This window comes from Dendrobates tinctorius, unplaced genomic scaffold, assembly GCF_039654945.1.
Source record: "Dendrobates tinctorius isolate UK_male_01 unplaced genomic scaffold, ASM3965494v1 ptg000203l, whole genome shotgun sequence".
Taxonomy (NCBI): Eukaryota; Metazoa; Chordata; class Amphibia; order Anura; family Dendrobatidae; genus Dendrobates; species Dendrobates tinctorius.
Genome location: NW_027361870.1, coordinates 8,636,779 through 8,654,682, shown reverse-complemented (window position 1 = coordinate 8,654,682; position 17,904 = coordinate 8,636,779). Strand labels below are relative to the sequence as shown.

The 17,904-nt window shown below is 44.7% G+C and overlaps 1 protein-coding gene across 7 annotated transcripts in view; it reads right to left on the bottom strand.

Moving 5' to 3' along the window:
• Window positions 1-17,904, bottom strand: part of KIF16B (kinesin family member 16B) — a 538,624-nt gene that overhangs the window by 511,402 nt on the left and 9,318 nt on the right. The window lies entirely within an intron of this gene.

Sequence of the window (17,904 nt, the reverse complement as noted above, 5' to 3'; positions counted from 1 at the left end):
TGAGACTTATTTATAAATATACTGTATAACATTTGAAACTGTTAGGCAAGACTCATTTGTTTTTGGGCCTATTCTGAGTCCAAAAAAAATACTCTTCTCTCTATCACACACACTTTTTTTTTTTTTACAAGATGTAAATCAAGAAAAATTGAGATATAACTATATCTCAACTTTTCTTGATTTCCTGTTTTTCCATAGGAAAAAAAAAATGTGGGCATGGTTCTCCTTATCTAGATATTTTAGCCTAAGAGCCTAATGCATTTGCGACTGACTCGAGAGCTCTACTGGAGTACAAGAACCTGCGTTATTTTATTTTTGTGCACTTGAAGACTTATAAAGAAAAAGCATCTTCCAGGCTTCATATCTGTGTATTGCATTTTTCTCATGGTTCCTCCTTTTAGGTTTAAAGGCAAAATGTCACATTGTTATGAAGCATAAGGAACGGAACACATTCATATAGACTTTTGAAGGAAATGATTCAGTATATGGGTACATGTAGATGTCCGTTGAAATCGGTCCAAGCACACTCCCGACCCGAGCGTCAGAAGGAACCTCCTAGATGTATATAAATCTGCCGCAGCTGGTTCTCGAGACCCGCGGCCAGTCCGTGCATTGTGATTAGAGATCAAACAGACGCACAGATGTCTTCATGATGGATAACATGTATTTTATTTACTGACACATCTTCTCGCTCTGAGCTTAGGAGTCCAGTGGGTGCTCTCAATCAGTCTGGCAGCGATCTGCGCATGTACATTTATACAGAGAAGGTTCTAGCAATGAATTTCTGCTCAAATTCTCATAATCTAACAATAGCACAAGAAAATATAAACTGGAATTGTACTTCATATTTGCACTCTTCATACAGAGGCTTGGACTGGCCCACAGGAGAACAGGAGAATCTGCCGGTGGGCCCCACCTGCAGGAGTCATTTCTTTAACAAACTACCCACTGTATTATATAAAAGCATAAGTAAATTTGTGACTAAGGGTAATGTTATATTTACACGTTGGTGAACAGTAGGTCCCCAGAGTCAATGTTACTAGTGGGCCCTAGGCTCAGTCTGACACTATACAGGCATACTTATCAAATTATAGAAAAAACAGTTACACTGCATCAACCTCAAAGCATCTGAGTGATTATTACAGTTACAGTATAAAGGTATGATAAGGACTAATAGCCCTTCTTCAGACAAATGATAAAAAAAATACAACAATTCAGATCAATGGACAACTTTTAAAGTGCAGCTTTCATATACTATAGGAAAAAAGGGCTTGCAATTTACAGTTGACTTTTTCAATGCAAAATTGGCTGGAATTAAGATCGGGTGCCATGTCACAATTTCAAGAGCCCCTGATGTGCCTAAACAGTGGAAACTCCCCACAAGTGACACCATTTTGGAAACTAGACCCCCTAAGGAACTTATCTAGATGTGTGGTGAGCACTTTGAAACCCCTAGTGTTTCACAGATGTTTATAACGTAGACGTAAAAATAAAAAATAAATTTTTTCCACAAAAATGATCTTTTCGCCCCCAATTTTTTATTTTCCCAAGAGTAACAGAAGAAATTGGACCCCAAGAGTTATTGTGCAATTTGTTCTGAGTACGCAGATACCCCATATGTGGGGGTAAACCACTGTTTGGGCACATGGCAGAGCTGACGGGAAGGAGCGCCAGATTTTACTGTTATGGTTCGCAGGTGCCATGACCCACTGGGAGAGCCCATGAAGTGCTAAAATAGCAGAACCCCCCATAAGTGACCCCATTTTACGAACTACACCTCTGAATGAATGCGGAGAAACTCGGGAGGAACGGAGCGCTATTTGCCTATTCAAGTGAATGGGTCTGTGCACATGTCTGTGTCCGTGGGCAAAACACTGACATGTCCATTTTTTTATGTCAGCACGGGCCACAAAACATCCAGCACACGTGCATATGCGTAACACACATGGATGTCATCCATGTAACACACATCGACGCCAAGGAAGAAGCGTTACAGTAAGCGCTGTTCCCCGGTGCTGAACAAGGCTGTCATCCTCCGTGTGCCGATCGCTGGCAGAGCAGGGGAGAATGATGAGAGCAGTGTTCAGCACCCGGCGCTGGGGAACAGCTCTTACTGTAACGCTTCTTCCCTGGCGCCCGTCCTTGTGGTACTGATGCGGCAGACGGATGCCACAAGTGTGCCACAAGTATTACACACACGGACACCGACATCTCCAGTACCGGAAATATGAGCACGTGTAAAAGAGGCGTTATAGTGGGTTTTTATGATTGGCAGCTGTCACACACTAAAAGACACTTGTTAATGCAAAAAAATAGTTTTTGGATCACCATATTTTGAGAGCTATAATTTTTCCTTATTGTGGCCCACAGAGTCATGTGAGGGCTTGTTTTTGCAGGACGAGTTGACGTTTTTATCGGTACCATTTTCGGGCACATGACATTTTTTGGTGGCTTTTTATTCCGATTTTTGGGAGGCTGAATGAACAAAAACCACCGTTCCACATGTGGTAAAATTGATAAGGCAATTTTATTCTTCGGTTTATTTTTCCTCATGTATATATTTTTTTATGTTTTGATTATTTTTTATATAAAAGTTTTTATTGTATAAAATTATTTTTGCAAATCCATGCAAAGAGAAAAAGTCGCACTCATCGAGATCGAAGTTTCACTGATTTATTGACATATCATGAACATGTCAAGTCGGGGGAGTGACATAAGGAGTGCAAGAAAGGCTGACAACGGCTGTTTCGCGCTGCTCGAGCGCTTCAACGCTAACCCGTTGAAGCGCTCGAGCAGCGCGAAACAGCCGTTGTCAGCCTTTCTTGCACTCATTATGTCACTCCCCCGACTTGACATGTTCATTGATATGTCAATAAATCAGTGAAACTTCGATCTCGATGAGTGCGACCTTTTCTCTTTGCATGGATTCCCAGGATTGACTGTTTCCAGGTCTGGCACCCGAGATTCCCAGCTGCTGGGCTTCTGTATGCCGCACATCATTTGAAGTCACACGGTAACAGCGGTGCCGTCCGCTTTTTATCTTGAGTTTTGAAAATTATTTTTGCATCGCTTTATTCTGAGAGCTCTCTCTTTATTTTTCCGGTAGTGGAGCTGTATGGGGGCTTGTTTTTAGTGGGACAAAATGACATTTTCAGCGGTACCAAGTTTATTTATATCCATATTTTTGATCACGTGTTATTCCACTTTTTGTTCGGCGGTATGATGATATAGAGGGACAATTTTATAGGTCGGGTCATTACGGACGTGGCGATTCCAAATGTGTACTTTTACTGTTCAGGTTTTTTATTCAAATATATATTTAGTGATAGAATAAAATTGATTTTTTTTATTTTAATATTTTTACAATTATTTGAAAAAAATTTTTTTTTACTGCATTCTATCTTTTAGACTTTGTCCCACTAAGGGACACTCAGTTTTTGCAGGCTGCTTCTATAGCATGCAGATGAAGCAGCATCACTTATCTGAGAGACTTCCCGACATGCACGGCGCATGACAGGAAGTTTCTCAGCTATGGTAACCCGGATGTCATCATGATGACATCGGGTTACCATAGCAGCGATCGGGACCCTGCGTCATGCCGTGGGGTCTCCGATCCAAAGGCAGAGGGGCTGTCAGCCCTCTGCCTGCTCCCGGAATGCTGCGATCGTGTTCGATCGCAGTATTCCGGGGGTTAAAGTGCCGGGATTGGTCTGTGATCACTCCTGGCACTTAGTGCCGGGTGTCAGCTGTGAGAATCAGCTGACACGCAGCCGCGATCGGCTGCGCACCTCCCGTGTGCGCGACCGATCGCTGAGATGTACTATTCCATCCATGGTCATACGGGCCCAGGGCACATAAATTGAATAGTACGTCTGATGTCAGAAAAGGGTTAAGCGTAATTCACACATTATCAGGCATGACGGGGTTAAATCTTGGCACAGCAGGTCTTGATTAGATGTACCTGCCTAGTTTTTAGTAAGAAAAAGGGTCCGAGTTCAATAGGTGTGACAGTTTCCTTAATGAAGGAGCGTTGAGAGTGGTGAAGTTGGCGAGTGTCCAGCCAAAACGTGAGCTGTAGCTAGAAAAGAGAAATGCCAGAGTCTCTTTCTGAATGGAGACCGCATGGGTCAGCTAGGAAAGCTGGGCAGTTTGTGTGTTGGAGCTGCTGAGTAATGTGTGGAAGCTTCAGTCCGTTCAGTGTAAACTGTGCCCAGAGTTGAACACTTCTATTTAGTTCTGGAAGCCACTGTGTATGAAGTCTGCTCTTCTGTATATAAAATCTGCTCTGACAGAAAGGACTAATCTGTACGGGGTAGCCCACACTGACACATATGTGCCTGCTGAATGAACTATTTGCTGTGATACCTTTGTGCCCAGAAGAGGCGGTTTTTGTATTTGAATCCCTTGGAGTTTTATAAACCTGCAATTGCCTGTGTAAACGCTACCTAATGCCTACCTGAAAGTGTGAAACCTTGAGAATATATATTATATATATATATATATATATATATATATATATATATATATATATATATATATATATATATATATATTCATGCACACAATGTATTTGTATTGACAAGAAGGATCCCCTGACACAGCAGTCTATATTGTAGCCCAGAGCTGTAGTTCTAATTCTGCCAGGAACACTGGAGGGCTTGATGATGAAGAAACAAAATGCGGAGCACAGCTCTTATTTCAGTGGGTCAGGGATTTTCGCCACATCAGATGATGCAATGCCTGCAGTTCCCAGAGGGCAAATCTTCAAAACCCAAGACACTGACACAAAAGGTACTTCTTATTTAATAAATAGGTTATAGGGGCTCTGCTATGAGCTGCTATTCGATGGGTGTCTTGGTCGGGAGTCCCCCCACAGATTGGTTACAATACTAATCTGAAGTGCATAGCTCCTGGGTGAGATGCGCACGGAGCGATGTACATTGTACAGAGTGCAATGATAGGACTTTACAGCACAGATAGGGTTAATAATTGCCTTGGTTTACTTATCTATACAACCATTAGGATTTTTATTGCCTTGCAATACAATGGGCCACACGACCGAGCCTATACATTAGCAAACTGCTCTGTATACCGATAATATCGGGGGGGTCATTAATGTATTATTGCTGTCGCCTATGTCTACAGGATGATATAGGGAGCGGTGGAGGGAAATGCACCCAGCACCGACCATACACATGCAGAAGGACAGTCATCATGCCCCAAAACATTTGATGACTGCTGTACAATATTTATGGCAATTGTGACTTTTGGTTATAATACAGGCTCCGCGCAGGGTCACAATCCTTTAGCGGCCATACTACAGACCCATAGGTACCGTGTATGCCATTGCAGACATTCTCTATCAGAAGAAAAAAGAAAAAACTTGCGTATGGTTTGGTATAAAATTGAAGATACACAGACAGAATGGCCAAATAGATTGCTATGAGTGCAACAGTTATTGGTGACAGGATTGGTAGCAACATCTACCCCAGACTTTCCAGACTAGTGCGAGTTACAAAATCATGCCAGGTGCCCGCGCCACTCCAGTGTCCAGGCCCATGCATATACCGTAGAGGAGGGCTGGCTTAGTTATAGAAATAGGTGGTCAGCCAGCCCCCTTCATACACATCACTGGTCTCATTCTGACACAGAAACAACCTCCTGTGACGAGCACAGCACCAAAATAAGAGCAGCCAAAGCAGGAATGGAAAAGCGAAGGTATTGGACACTGTATGTATTTGGTTCATGGGACAACGCCACTTTCCACCAAAAATCTTGAGGCCTGTGGAGAGACATGATCTGCTCTGCTGTATTCTGCACCATAACTACTCCACATTGTAGATCTTCTGTCTCTTTCTTCATGTGCGGACACTGCAGGACCTTAGGTATCCATGGTTACAACCACTGTATCAGTGGTCGTAACCATGGATATTTAAGGTCCTGCAATGCCTGCACATGAGGAAAAAATAGCAAGTCAGAAACTATACTACATTTCTAATTGGAGGTATTTCCCAATATTACTGTTATTACACCTACTACATATTGGGATAGGACCTTGGAGATGGGAATAGTCCCCCTTTAAGGATTCACAATACCTATATAATACTGCATCATGACACCGACAGACTGCTGGGTGAGCACATAAATCTCTCCTGACAGAATGACATGATCATAATGCTCCACACATCTCAAGATATGTCACGAGAAAGTCTAAGAAAGGACACATCTGTATAATGCAGATACTGGGAAAATGAACTTGCGCTGTGGTTCTCAAACAGAAACATTTTTAGAAGGGACAGGAGCATGTTGTATCTGAAGGATCATTAGTAACTAAGACTACCCAATATTGTAAGATGGCGCATAAGGAGTAAGATTAGATGTAAAAAGGCAAAAGAATATCTAACACAATCGGAGTACATAAAAACCAGCGATCAGGCTGCAGCACTTGTGTGGAGGCAGCAGCTATATGAAACTGATCAGAGACGAGTATACACAAAAAAGCACAACGCATTCATGCGGGACCCTCACAAGAACCTGAAGCCACCTGCTCCTTCCAATTAGAAGGTATTCGGTTTTGCATCCTGTGCATTTTCCTAAATGGTGCGCTCTCCGGATGTCATATTAATATGATTTCTAATAATGAACTAGCGAGTGCTGCTTTATAGGCAGCATATGTTCACCGAGAGATGTTTTCCCTTTGCGTTACTTATTTGCTAGGACTTGTCGTAATGGGAGGATCTCGGGAGCACAGAGCTCCTCAGCGTGGAGCAGCAGCTGTCACCGCTTGTATATTAACCGCCAGATACTTCTCTTCTGAAAACTGCTGATAAGAGTGCGGAGCTACTATAAAGCAAGAGCACTGAATACTGGAGAAAACTTTCAAGTTTGTCATATAATCACGACTGTAAAAACAGAAGCCACACATCGACTAAAGAAAACTGAGGCTCCTCAAAGTATTAGATGAAAGCTGGAGGCAGAATAGGAGAGGTAGAACTACTTGTAAATCATTTACACTTGAGCTACAGGCCCCGATAGGAAAATAGTTTCCCAGCATCGCTAAGTAAAACCCTACTATGCTCCATAATGAGGACAGGGTGCACTAGGACTACAGGAATAAAAGCGTCCATCAGAGGACCCCCCCCATTTACATTTTCTGGCCTCTAAATGAGATATACTTTGAAACATTAATCTCATCTAGTCACTATAGCATTTTTTCCCTGTATTTTTTGCCCAGTTGACTTCTATAGGCCATGTATAATTTTCAGTTGTCTCTGAGCTAGTGAGTGAGAATCCCATAAACAGCATACAAAAAAGCTGAACTCCTGCTTTCTGGTCTATATGTAGCATGTGTTCAGAAGCAACAGCATGGAGGACATCATAAAGCAGTACTGAGCAGTGTACGTAGATGTGAACCCCGCACCGGAGTGAGATAAAACACTTGCTAGAAGGATGCAGCACCAGTCTGCATGTGTCGGTTCTTCTTTCTCTGCTCCTTGTTCCGTTCGCTGTCCATAGGCATCAATAGGCTGCTGTAATCAGATCTCTCAGTCAGCTAGCCATGTAGTTTGGTTTTCACCATGGCAGATTTTAGTTTTCTTTAGGAAGAAGGAGAAAGGAGAAATGGCTCATAAGTGAAGATAAACTTTGTACTATTATATTTACTTGTAGTACTGATATATGCAATGTTCATTGAAAAAAAAAGTGACAATTTAAGCATATAAAGACTTTCTAAGACCAGTCATTATTGCTTTAATCGTGGCACGGTAGCATCATTACTTTACCAACGCCTTAAACTCTAATACCAGAGATCAGGACATGCAGAAGTTAAAGACCTAGTACTTCTGACTCCTACGTTACCAAAGAGTCTAGAAAAGGGGGTTTGGGCAAGTATGTTTATAACATTAAATTTACTGCGGTGTGCGCCAATATATTGGTTTAAAAATGGTCTATAGCAAGTGATAGATTGTGGGGAAAAGCACTAGTTCTAAAACAGTTGATCAGCGCTACTTAAAAAGGTCATTACAAAAATCACAAATTATCACTGAATTGCAGGATAGGGGATAACTGCCTGATCTCAGAACTGCCCCCAGAGATATTCAAGCTTCAGATATCCTATAGACATAAGATAAAAGGTTGTTCTCAAAATCACAAGTTAACAGCTGATTAAATATCGGTCAACTTGCGCCCCCCCCAGCCGGCACCTGATCATTTGAAATCTGTGGCCAGATATCAGTGATGTATGGGGCAGAACACCACAGCTCTGTACATTGATTAGTGGCCTATGCCAAAGACTGCACCTCATCTCCCATTCAGGCAGCCATAAAGCAATGTGCAGAGCTGCTGTGTGCTACCCCATATACAAATGGGTGAGAGTGCAGGGCCCCCACTGATCTATTGATTGCCTATTCTACAAACAGATCATCAATTGTGAAAGGAAATCAGTAACTATGTTTTTGCGGCCCCATCTGAGATCAGCATAATTGTCATGTCCGCCATGTCTGCCTTGTCTGTTTTGCCTCAAGAACCCCTGGAGTGGTGTGCACGCGCATCTCGTGTCTGCTATCCTGCATGTTCCCTAGAGCAGTGTGCACACTCACCTCATGTCTGTTGAGCTGCAGGATGCCTGCGTTTCTGCTCTGCCTTCTGTGATCATCTCGTCATGTCTAGAATCCCTGATCATGCGTCCTTCCTATGTTCCAGCATAGGCTGGTTCTGCATTCGTCTCTGCATGTCTGAAACTCTGATCATGTGACCTTTCCTAGGATCCTGCACTGGCCGGTTCTGCAATCATCCCTGCATGTCTGGAATCGTGATCATGTGACTGCGCTCTGATCCTAGAGGATCTGAACTGGAAGCTCTTCCCTGGTCCTGACCCGGAAGTGGTGGTGCTATGCCCTATATCAGACCGCCCCTTCCTATGCTCAGGGCTTGAGTATGGTGTTGCTTCTCTGCATGGCTGCTTGGTCTGTGGGGTTGCTCCCTCTATTCTGTGCCCTTGCACTCTGCTCTGTCGTGCGTCTCTGCACACGCTCCGTGCTCGTATTTCGTCTCTTGTCTTGTGCTTTGTCTCGTGTTGTCCTCGCTATGTCTTCTTGTTATGTCCGTTCTGTACTCTGTCCCTGGCGTGTCTCTACACGTGCAGGCCTCGCTCTGTGTTTGTCCCTGGAGTGTGTCCTACACGTGCAGGCTGCGCTCCGTACCCTGTCTAGTCCCAAGGTTCTCCCTTGACCCGGCTCTGGGCTTCTGCCTACGCTCCGCTGCTAGACTGTGTCCCTGTAGTGTCTGTCTACACGTGCAGGCCTCCGTTCTGTGCTCTGTCCCTTGCGTGCCCCTCGGTACGCGCACGCCTCGCCTTGTACCTTGCCCCTGGCATGTCCTTTACATGCGCAGGGTCCTGTCTACTACTCTATGCCTTGTCTCTGATACTTCGTGCGCTCTTGCACTTTTCGTACTAGGCTTCGCCGTGCGTTCTGCACGCGTCTTTGTCCTGTATCTTTGCCTAGCCCTGCCTTGTGGCTCCGTGCACGTGCCTGGTCACCTGTCCCTGCCTGGTGTGCCTCAGCCATGCCGCCTCTAGCCGTGCTCGTCTGTGTGCCTCAGCCATGTCCCCGTCCAGTGCTATAGTGGTTACCGGCTGCGTGAGCCGCAGCGGTGCCGCCTCTAGTCGTGCCCGCCTGCTTATGCCACCGTCTGTACAACCTGCCGGTGCCCCAGCCGTGGTTTCCGTGCTCCCTTGTACGCACGCTGGTTCTCGCACTGTGCCTCTTTGTGCCACTCTTGCACAAAGCCTTTTGCCTCTTTTGCTTTGCTCTGAACCCTAGTTTGCCTGCCGGATTCCGTAACCTGCCGACCGCTGACCTCTGGCCGGACCTAGATGACTGCGGCCTGATGTCCGGAGCTGATGTCCGTAGCCTGATTCCTGGACCCTGTCAGTCGATGCCAGCACCCCGGATTCCGATGCCATTGAACCCGTCCATGGCGTGCCCTCGCACGCGCAGGCCACCGTCCTTGTCCTCCTCCATGGCATGCCCTTGCATGCGCAGGCCTCCGTCCTTGTACCCGTCCCTGGCATGCCCCTTGGCATGCTCAGGTCTCAGTTCTGTGAATCTGATCCTGGCGTGTCTCCTTGCATGCACCCTGTTTTGTCTCCTAGTTTGTCTGCCGGATTCCTGAAGCCAGCTGACTACTGCCGGAGGTCTGGAGCCAGATGTCTACACTCTGATGCCTGGACCCTGGTCAGCCCTTGCCAGTCTTCCGGAGTCCGATTCCTTGCACCCTGCCTTAGACTTTGGCGTGCCCTGGCGCGCACCTTGTTATATGGATTCTGTGTGTTCACGTTTTGCACCTGTTTTACCTTGAAGAGTTCCTCATGCCTTGGACCTCGGCGTGCCCTTGCACACATCTTGCTTTGTGTTCACCTTTGCACCAGTTGTACCCTGAAGTGTTCCTGAATGAAGTTTACTTGAACTAATGCCTCGTCTTGTCTTGCTTCCTGAGCCGGCCGTCTGGTCCAGCAGCCGTGGTGGCTCACCCCCTTGGTCTTGCCCCTGGCACTCCCTGTATAGGGGGTGGTTCCTCACTAGGTCAGCTCGCCCTAGGTGGGTGGGTGCCACGGCCCAAAGGGTCCACTCATTCAAAAGGAAAACGACTCAGCGTAAGCTGACGCTCGTCACAATAATCTAGGGGCAGAGTCCCTGATTCCAGTGATAAATGACGTATTGGGCTGCTTGCTCTAGATTTAATAAAATCACCATTTCATCTGCTGCAAGATGCAGCAGGTCTCTAAATGCAGAGCTCTGTCTAACCCCGCCCAACACCACTGATTTGTGTACACACTGCATATGCAGAAAGCTGCCAAAGCTGCCAATTACTTATGGATTAGCCCATGAATATTGAAGACTACATTCCTGTAAGTTTACTAGTCCTATCCCTGAAAATCTGATGATAAAACAGTGCTTTAGCGAAACTGCAGTAAGTGAAAACGCTGGAATCAGGGTCTTTGCCCCTACATTATGCAGCTCTCAGATAAGGTAGCAAGAACCTGGTGACAGGGGTCTCTAATTCCCAGACAACTCATTTAAAGAGATCAGTGGAGCATGGAGTCTCACAGGCCATGCAACCCAATGTCACCTTCAAGGCGTTGTCCGTTCTAAAACTACAAGTTCACATCATTCTACGTGCCTGCAGACTTGTGAATCCTGCCATGTGAGCGCAAGTATGTGATATGTATACTCCCGGCCAGATTGCAGCTGGGAGAATGCATATCACATACTAGCTGTCACAAGACTGCCGGCAGAGAATGTGAGAATAGATTGGGCACGATGCGAGGCTTCACAAGTCTGCAGTCATATGCAGACTATAGACTTGTAATTTTAGACTAGACAACCCCTTTAAGTGTGTCAGTCAAAAGGCCAGACTCTGCTGTACACGGATGTGGGGCAAACACCATTACTCAGGCGGTCTGTAGAGGAGTGTCCAATGCCATTTTCCCTGGTCATGTAGCATGGTCGGACATTGACTTCTAAGGTAGCGACCCATCCCATATGGTACATGTGAGAGGTACAACTCAATGGGAATAGTATTAGAAAAAAAAAAAAAAAATCATTTTTGAACAAGCTACACACTAAGTTTATTATCTTTACATATACAAAAATAAACATTCAAACAATTGGTGCGATGAAGCACAGCTCCAGTGTCTGTTTTTTTCATTTCACTCCCGGAGTGGTATCAATAACGGAAGTATTACATTAATGCAGCTATTATTACCAGCTGCCATCTTTTTCTGTTTTCAGCATCGCTCTGGTCGTCTTCTGCAGGTTGTGACTTGCCGGATCGCTCCAGGGTTTGCTGGGAGAGTAGAAAGTCACTTTTCAAGGTAAGTCAGAGGGGCCCGAACAGAGAGAGGCCCGAACAGAGAGAGGCCCGAACAGAGAGAGGCCCGAACAGAGAGAGGCCCGAACAGAGAGAGGCCCGAACAGAGAGAGGCCCGAACAGAGAGAGGCGCGAACAGAGAGAGGCCCGAACAGAGAGAGGCCCGAACAGAGAGAGGCCCGAACAGAGAGAGGCCTTGGGAGCTTGTGACTATGAGCTGTGACTTCAGGTTAATCAGGAGATGCGGTAACAAGATTGCGGATCGGAAACGGAGGGGAGCAGAAAGCACACCGGAGTGGTGTGGTAAAGTAAAAGAATACCGATTACATGAACAGTATGGCATGAAGGGGACAGTGTCCTCTTTGGCAATTACTTCCACACTAACATATTCCAGTTCACAGCACTGGCGCCATAGGAAAGAAAGATCTAATCAGTGTAGGTATAATATCACTTAAAGTGTAACTGATCTTTTCTTTTTTTTCTAGAAATCAATAGTACATGTAAAAATAAAACACACACACACCACATACAGTACAGACCAAAAGTTTGGACACACCTTCTCATTCAGAGTTTTCTTTACTTTCATGACTATGAAAATTGTAGATTCACTCTGAAGGCATCAAAACTATGAATTTACACATGTGGAATTATATAATTAAAAAAGTGTGAAACAAGTGAAAATACTGTATGTCTTATATTCTAGGTTCTTCAAAGTAGCCACCTTTTGCTTTGATTACTGCTTTGCACACTCTTGGCATTCTATTGATGAGCTTCAAGAGGTAGTCACCGGAAATGGTCTTCCAACAGTCTTGAAGGAGTTCCCAGAGATGCTTAGCACTTGTTGGCCCTTTTACCTTCACTCTGCGGTTCAGCTCACCCTAAACCATCTCGATTGGGTCCAGGTCTGGTGACTGTGGAGGCCAGGTCATCTGGCATAGCACCCCATCACTCTCCTTCTTGGTCAAATAGCCCTTACACAGCCTGGAGGTGTGTTTGGGGTCATTGTCCTGTTGAAAAATAAATGGTCCAATTAAATGCAAACCGGATGGAATAGCATGCCGCTGCAAGATGCTGTGGTAGCCATGCTGGTTCAGTATGCCTTCAATTTTGAATAAATCTCCAACAGTGTCACCAGCAAAGCACCCCCACACCATCACACCACCTCCTCCATGCTTCACGGTGGGAACCAGGCATGTAGAGTCCATCTGTTCACCTTTTCTGCGTCGCACAAAGACATGGTGGTTGGAACCAAAGATCTCAAATTTGGACTCATCAGACCAAAGCACAGATTTCCACTGGCCTAATGTCCATTCTTTGTGTTCTTTAGCCCAAACAAATCTCTTCTGCTTGTTGCCTGTGCTTAGCAGTGGTTTCCTAGCAGCTATTTTACCATGAAGGCCTGCTGCACAAAGTCTCCTCTTAACAGTTGTTGTAGAGATGTGTCTGCTGCTAGAACTCTGTGTGGCATTGACCTGGTCTCTAATGTGAGCTGCTGTTAACCTGCGATTTCTGAGGCTGGTGACTCGGATGAACTTATCCTCCGCAGCAGAGGTGACTCTTGGTCTTCCTTTCCTGGGGCGGTCCTCATGTGAGACAGTTTCTTTGTAGCACCTTGTTGGTTTTTGCCACTGCACATGGGGACACTTTCAAAGTTTTCCCAATTTTTCAGACTGACTGACCTTCATTCCTTAGGCTATGTGCACACGTATGCAGAAAATTTCTGCATGAAAACCAGACTCCTTCCCAGAAAACGCGCTTTTTTTTGCATAAAAAAAGCGTGTTTTCTTATGATTTTTTTCCCGGAGCAGCCCCAGTGTCATAGAAAAGAGTTAGAAATGCGTTTTTTTCCGCGAAATTAATGAGCATGCTGCGTTTACCGCAATGCTTTTTTTTCGTGGAAAAAAACGCATCAAAAAGAGCAGAATTCATTCAAATTAATGGGATGCTTCTTTTAAGCGATTTTTAGGCGTTTTTGCAGCATTTTTGCTGGTAAAAACGCTTACGTGTGCACACACCCTTAAAGTAATGATGGCCACTCGTTTTTCTTAGCTGCTTTTTTCTTGCCATAATACAAATTCTAACAGTCTATTCAGATAGGAGATAGCAGAAGAAATTTTTGAACCCCTCTCCATAATCTTTGAATATTCTTGGAGAACAGGAGAAGTCCCAGAAGACAGGAGAAGAGCAAATGTTGTTCCTATCTTCAAAAAGGGGAAGAAGGTGGACCCAGGCAACTATAGGCCGGTGAGTCTGACTTCTATACCAGGAAAGATCTTTGAACAAATTATTAAACAACATGTATGTCAATACCTGGATAAGAATGAAGTGATTAAACAGAGTCAGCATGGGTTTGTAACTAATAAGTCATGTCAGACTAACTTAATTTCCTTCTATGACGGAATCACTGATTGGGTGGATCAAGGAAATGCTGTAGATATAGTATATCTTGACTTCAGCAAAGCATTTGACAAAGTCTCTCATACAATCCTTATTGAAAAAATGACTAAGTATGGAATGGACAAGGCAACTGTTAGGTGGATTCATAACTGGCTTAGTGATCAGACCCAAAGAGTGGTCGTAAATGGCTGCACATCCAGTTGGAAGAATGTCTCAAGTGGGGTACCACAGGGCTCTGTCCTGGGCCCTGTATTGTTCAACATCTTTATCAACGATTTAGATGAAGGAATTGAGGGTAAACAGATTAAATTTGCTGATGACACAAAGCTAGGAGGGATAGCTAATACTAGAGAAGAGAGAGGATTCAAAAAGGTATAAATAAACTGGAGAAGTGGGCAGCAACTAACAGAAAGGTTTTTAACAGGGAAAAATGCAAAGTACTACATCTGGGCAATAAAAATGAAAAAAGCATATATAGAATGGGAGGAATAGGCCTAAGCAAAAGCACATGTGAAAAAGACTTGGGTATACTAATAGATCACAGACTGAATATGAGTCAACAGTGTGATGCAGCAGCAAAAAAGGCAAATGCAATTCTAGGATGAATTAACAGAAGTATACAGTCTAGATCACGTGAAGTCATTATTTCCCTCTACTCCTCTTTGGTCAGACCTCATCTGGAATATTGTGTCCAGTTTTGGGCACCACATTTTAAAAAAGACATCATCAAACTGGAGCAAGTTCAGAGTTCTTATGAGGAAAGGTTGCAGGATTTGAGATTGTTTACTTTGCAAAAGAGAAGACTGACAGGAGACTTAATAGCTGTCTACAAATATCTAAAGGGCTGTCACATTGTAGAAGGATCAACTTTATTCTCATTTGCACAAGGAAAGACTAGAAGCAATGGGATGAAACTGAAAGGGAGGAGACACAGATTAGATATTAGAAAAAACTTTTTGACAGTTAGAGTGACCAATGAGTGGAACAAGCTGCCACGAGAAGTGGTGAGTTCTCCTTCAATGGAAGTCTTCAAACAGAGGCTGGACAGACATCTGACTGGGATGATTTAGCGAATCCTGCTTTGAGCAGGGGGTTGGACCCGATGGCCCAGGAGGTCCCTTCCAACTCTACGATTCTATGATTCTATTCAGTAGGACTATCAGCTGTGTATCCACCAGACTTCTGCACAACACAACTGATGGTCCCAACCCCATTTATAAGGCAAGAAATCCCACTTATTAAACACCTGACAGGGAACACATTTTTCCTCAAAGTAAATATGGACACTTCTCAGGTGAAGAAATTGAAATTCAGCCCTAAGTAAAGCGTGGTGCCATTCTTCAAAGACCTGGGGTCATTTCAAGTTAATATACCTGACCTACAGCCAGGTTTGGCACGTCACCCATACGGCCAAGTGGAGGTCATTTCAAGGCTTAGATACACATGGCCGCCTTAAGACGGACTCACTAATTTGGACGGTGGCAGAAAAATTAATTCAGTTTTGAGAAACAGCGAAGCAACGAACCAAAACGTCTGAGCAACTCAACTACGAAGTTCACCAGGAGGAAACAATGACGTGTTAAGAGACTAAGATGCAGTCTGGCTGCCTCCAAGTGAGAAGGACACGGACATCAGAGACGCTTAGGACATATGGAAAAAGAAAATGGAAATCAGTGAAAAAGGAAAGAATTATTTTAAAGGAAATATGTCACTAGATTCATGCAGCCCGCCCCAACCACAGGTTGCATAAATCAGAGCCTGGCTGCCAGGTATGGCTTTCTCTAAAGCAGGCCGGAAACTGTAGGGAAAGAGCTTACTAGTCCAGCGCCATCACTGGCCGGTGTCCCACCTCCTCACTCCAGTTGCTTGACATGTCTTTCCCATGTGTGTACATAGGGACTAGTCAGGTCTCTCCCAATAGTGCCCAGATAGATTAAAAAACTAAGGTCATACCTGAATGCAATAATGCAGCCACGCTCAGATTCATGCTGCCCATGGTTAGAGTAGGATGAATGTAGCGCAAGGATCCCATTATTCCACATTCAGTATTGGGTCAGTATTTCACATCTGTACTTGTAACTCAAAACCAGGACTGGAACAATCAGAGGAAAAGTAGAAACACGTCACCACTTCTGGATTTATCACCCACTCCCGGTTCTGGTGTAAAATACTGAATGTGTGCATGTGGCCTTAAAAGGGTTATCCAGGACTATTTTTTTTTTTTACCGTGGGCCTAGGAACTAACAGGCAGGTAGTTGGTAACTAAATGCTTACAGCACAGAACATCACGTCGACAAGGCAGCAGCTTTTCTTCCCCTCTACTTTGCTGATTGTCGTGACTGTTGACGTCATGCTGATTGACAGCTGCATAACTTGCAGGGAGCAGGCTGTGAAATCAGCATGACATCGGCAGTCACACCTCGCCAACAGAGCAGACCAGAAGAAGAGCTGTTCTTTTGACATGGAGCAGCAGAACAGAAGGCAGGAGTGGTGCCAGATAGAACATGCTTGTAGGTTTTTGGGCTCATAGTAAAAGAATTATTTAGGATAATCCCTTTACATTCATTTCTCAAAAAAAAAAATACTGATGGCAAAACAAACAGCTTTATAAAAAAAAAAAAGGTCCGGTACCATGGAGTGGGTACTGGATCCGGTGTCAGTGGAGGCAGGGCTCCTTGTGCAGCAACTTCTCGGGACACAGAAAAAGACATAGCAGTAAATTTACTTAGAAATGGGTTCATGTCAACCAAGTTTTTAGGTTTTTTTGCAGTCTGTGTACTCTTGTAGTACCGGGCTACTTAAGAAAAATCAGATGAGTACACGCGAAGTACCCACTGACAAAATGGAAAGGCCTGCATCAGTCACGCGACCAATGTGACCGCCGGGAGAAACTGCTTAGAGACTGCAGGAGCTGCGCCATTCCTGTCTCCAGCTATTAAGAAGGGACTGTCCAATAGTAGACAAACCCTTTAAATTAACGTCTGCCAAACTGGCTGGCCAGCTAATGTGTATGTCCAGAGTACGGCTTCTGTATGTTTCAGTGCAGTAACGGGAGAAAAATTTCCGTGTCTCCCCTGGAATACTTTCCCATCCAATCTGCCATCGGGAACAGAGAAACACCACTGCACGCTGGACGGCGGAGCTGCCAAAGCAAGAGTCAGACGTCCGGTGGGAACATAGGTCCTGGTCTAATTTGTGAGACCATGTGCAGTATTCACAGGGCATCATACATCCGGCAAGCAGTTACGTCTCCCCAAGCCCAATGTCAGATCTGGCAGAGAGTAAGCATGGAACGCCAGATTACCAGATACTTTCATCTTACTTCTCCATCCGTAGGATTACAAGAACAAGGTCTGCAATGAATGGCTGGGGCAGACCAGGTCCTGTATCCTGGTGCGGAGGCTTTACTTCCTCTAATCTGCACAATAAACAGGTTTTATCCTGAAAAACCAACCTGTGATTGTCAGAACAAAGGGACGTTGTTAGGTCACACGAACACGACGCAGGTGCATTACAGCGTATCCTGTATCACTACAGGTCGAGCTAGTACTGATATCAAAAGTATATTATATATATATTTATACACACACACACACACACACACAGTCAGGTCCAGAAATGTTTGGACAGTGGCAA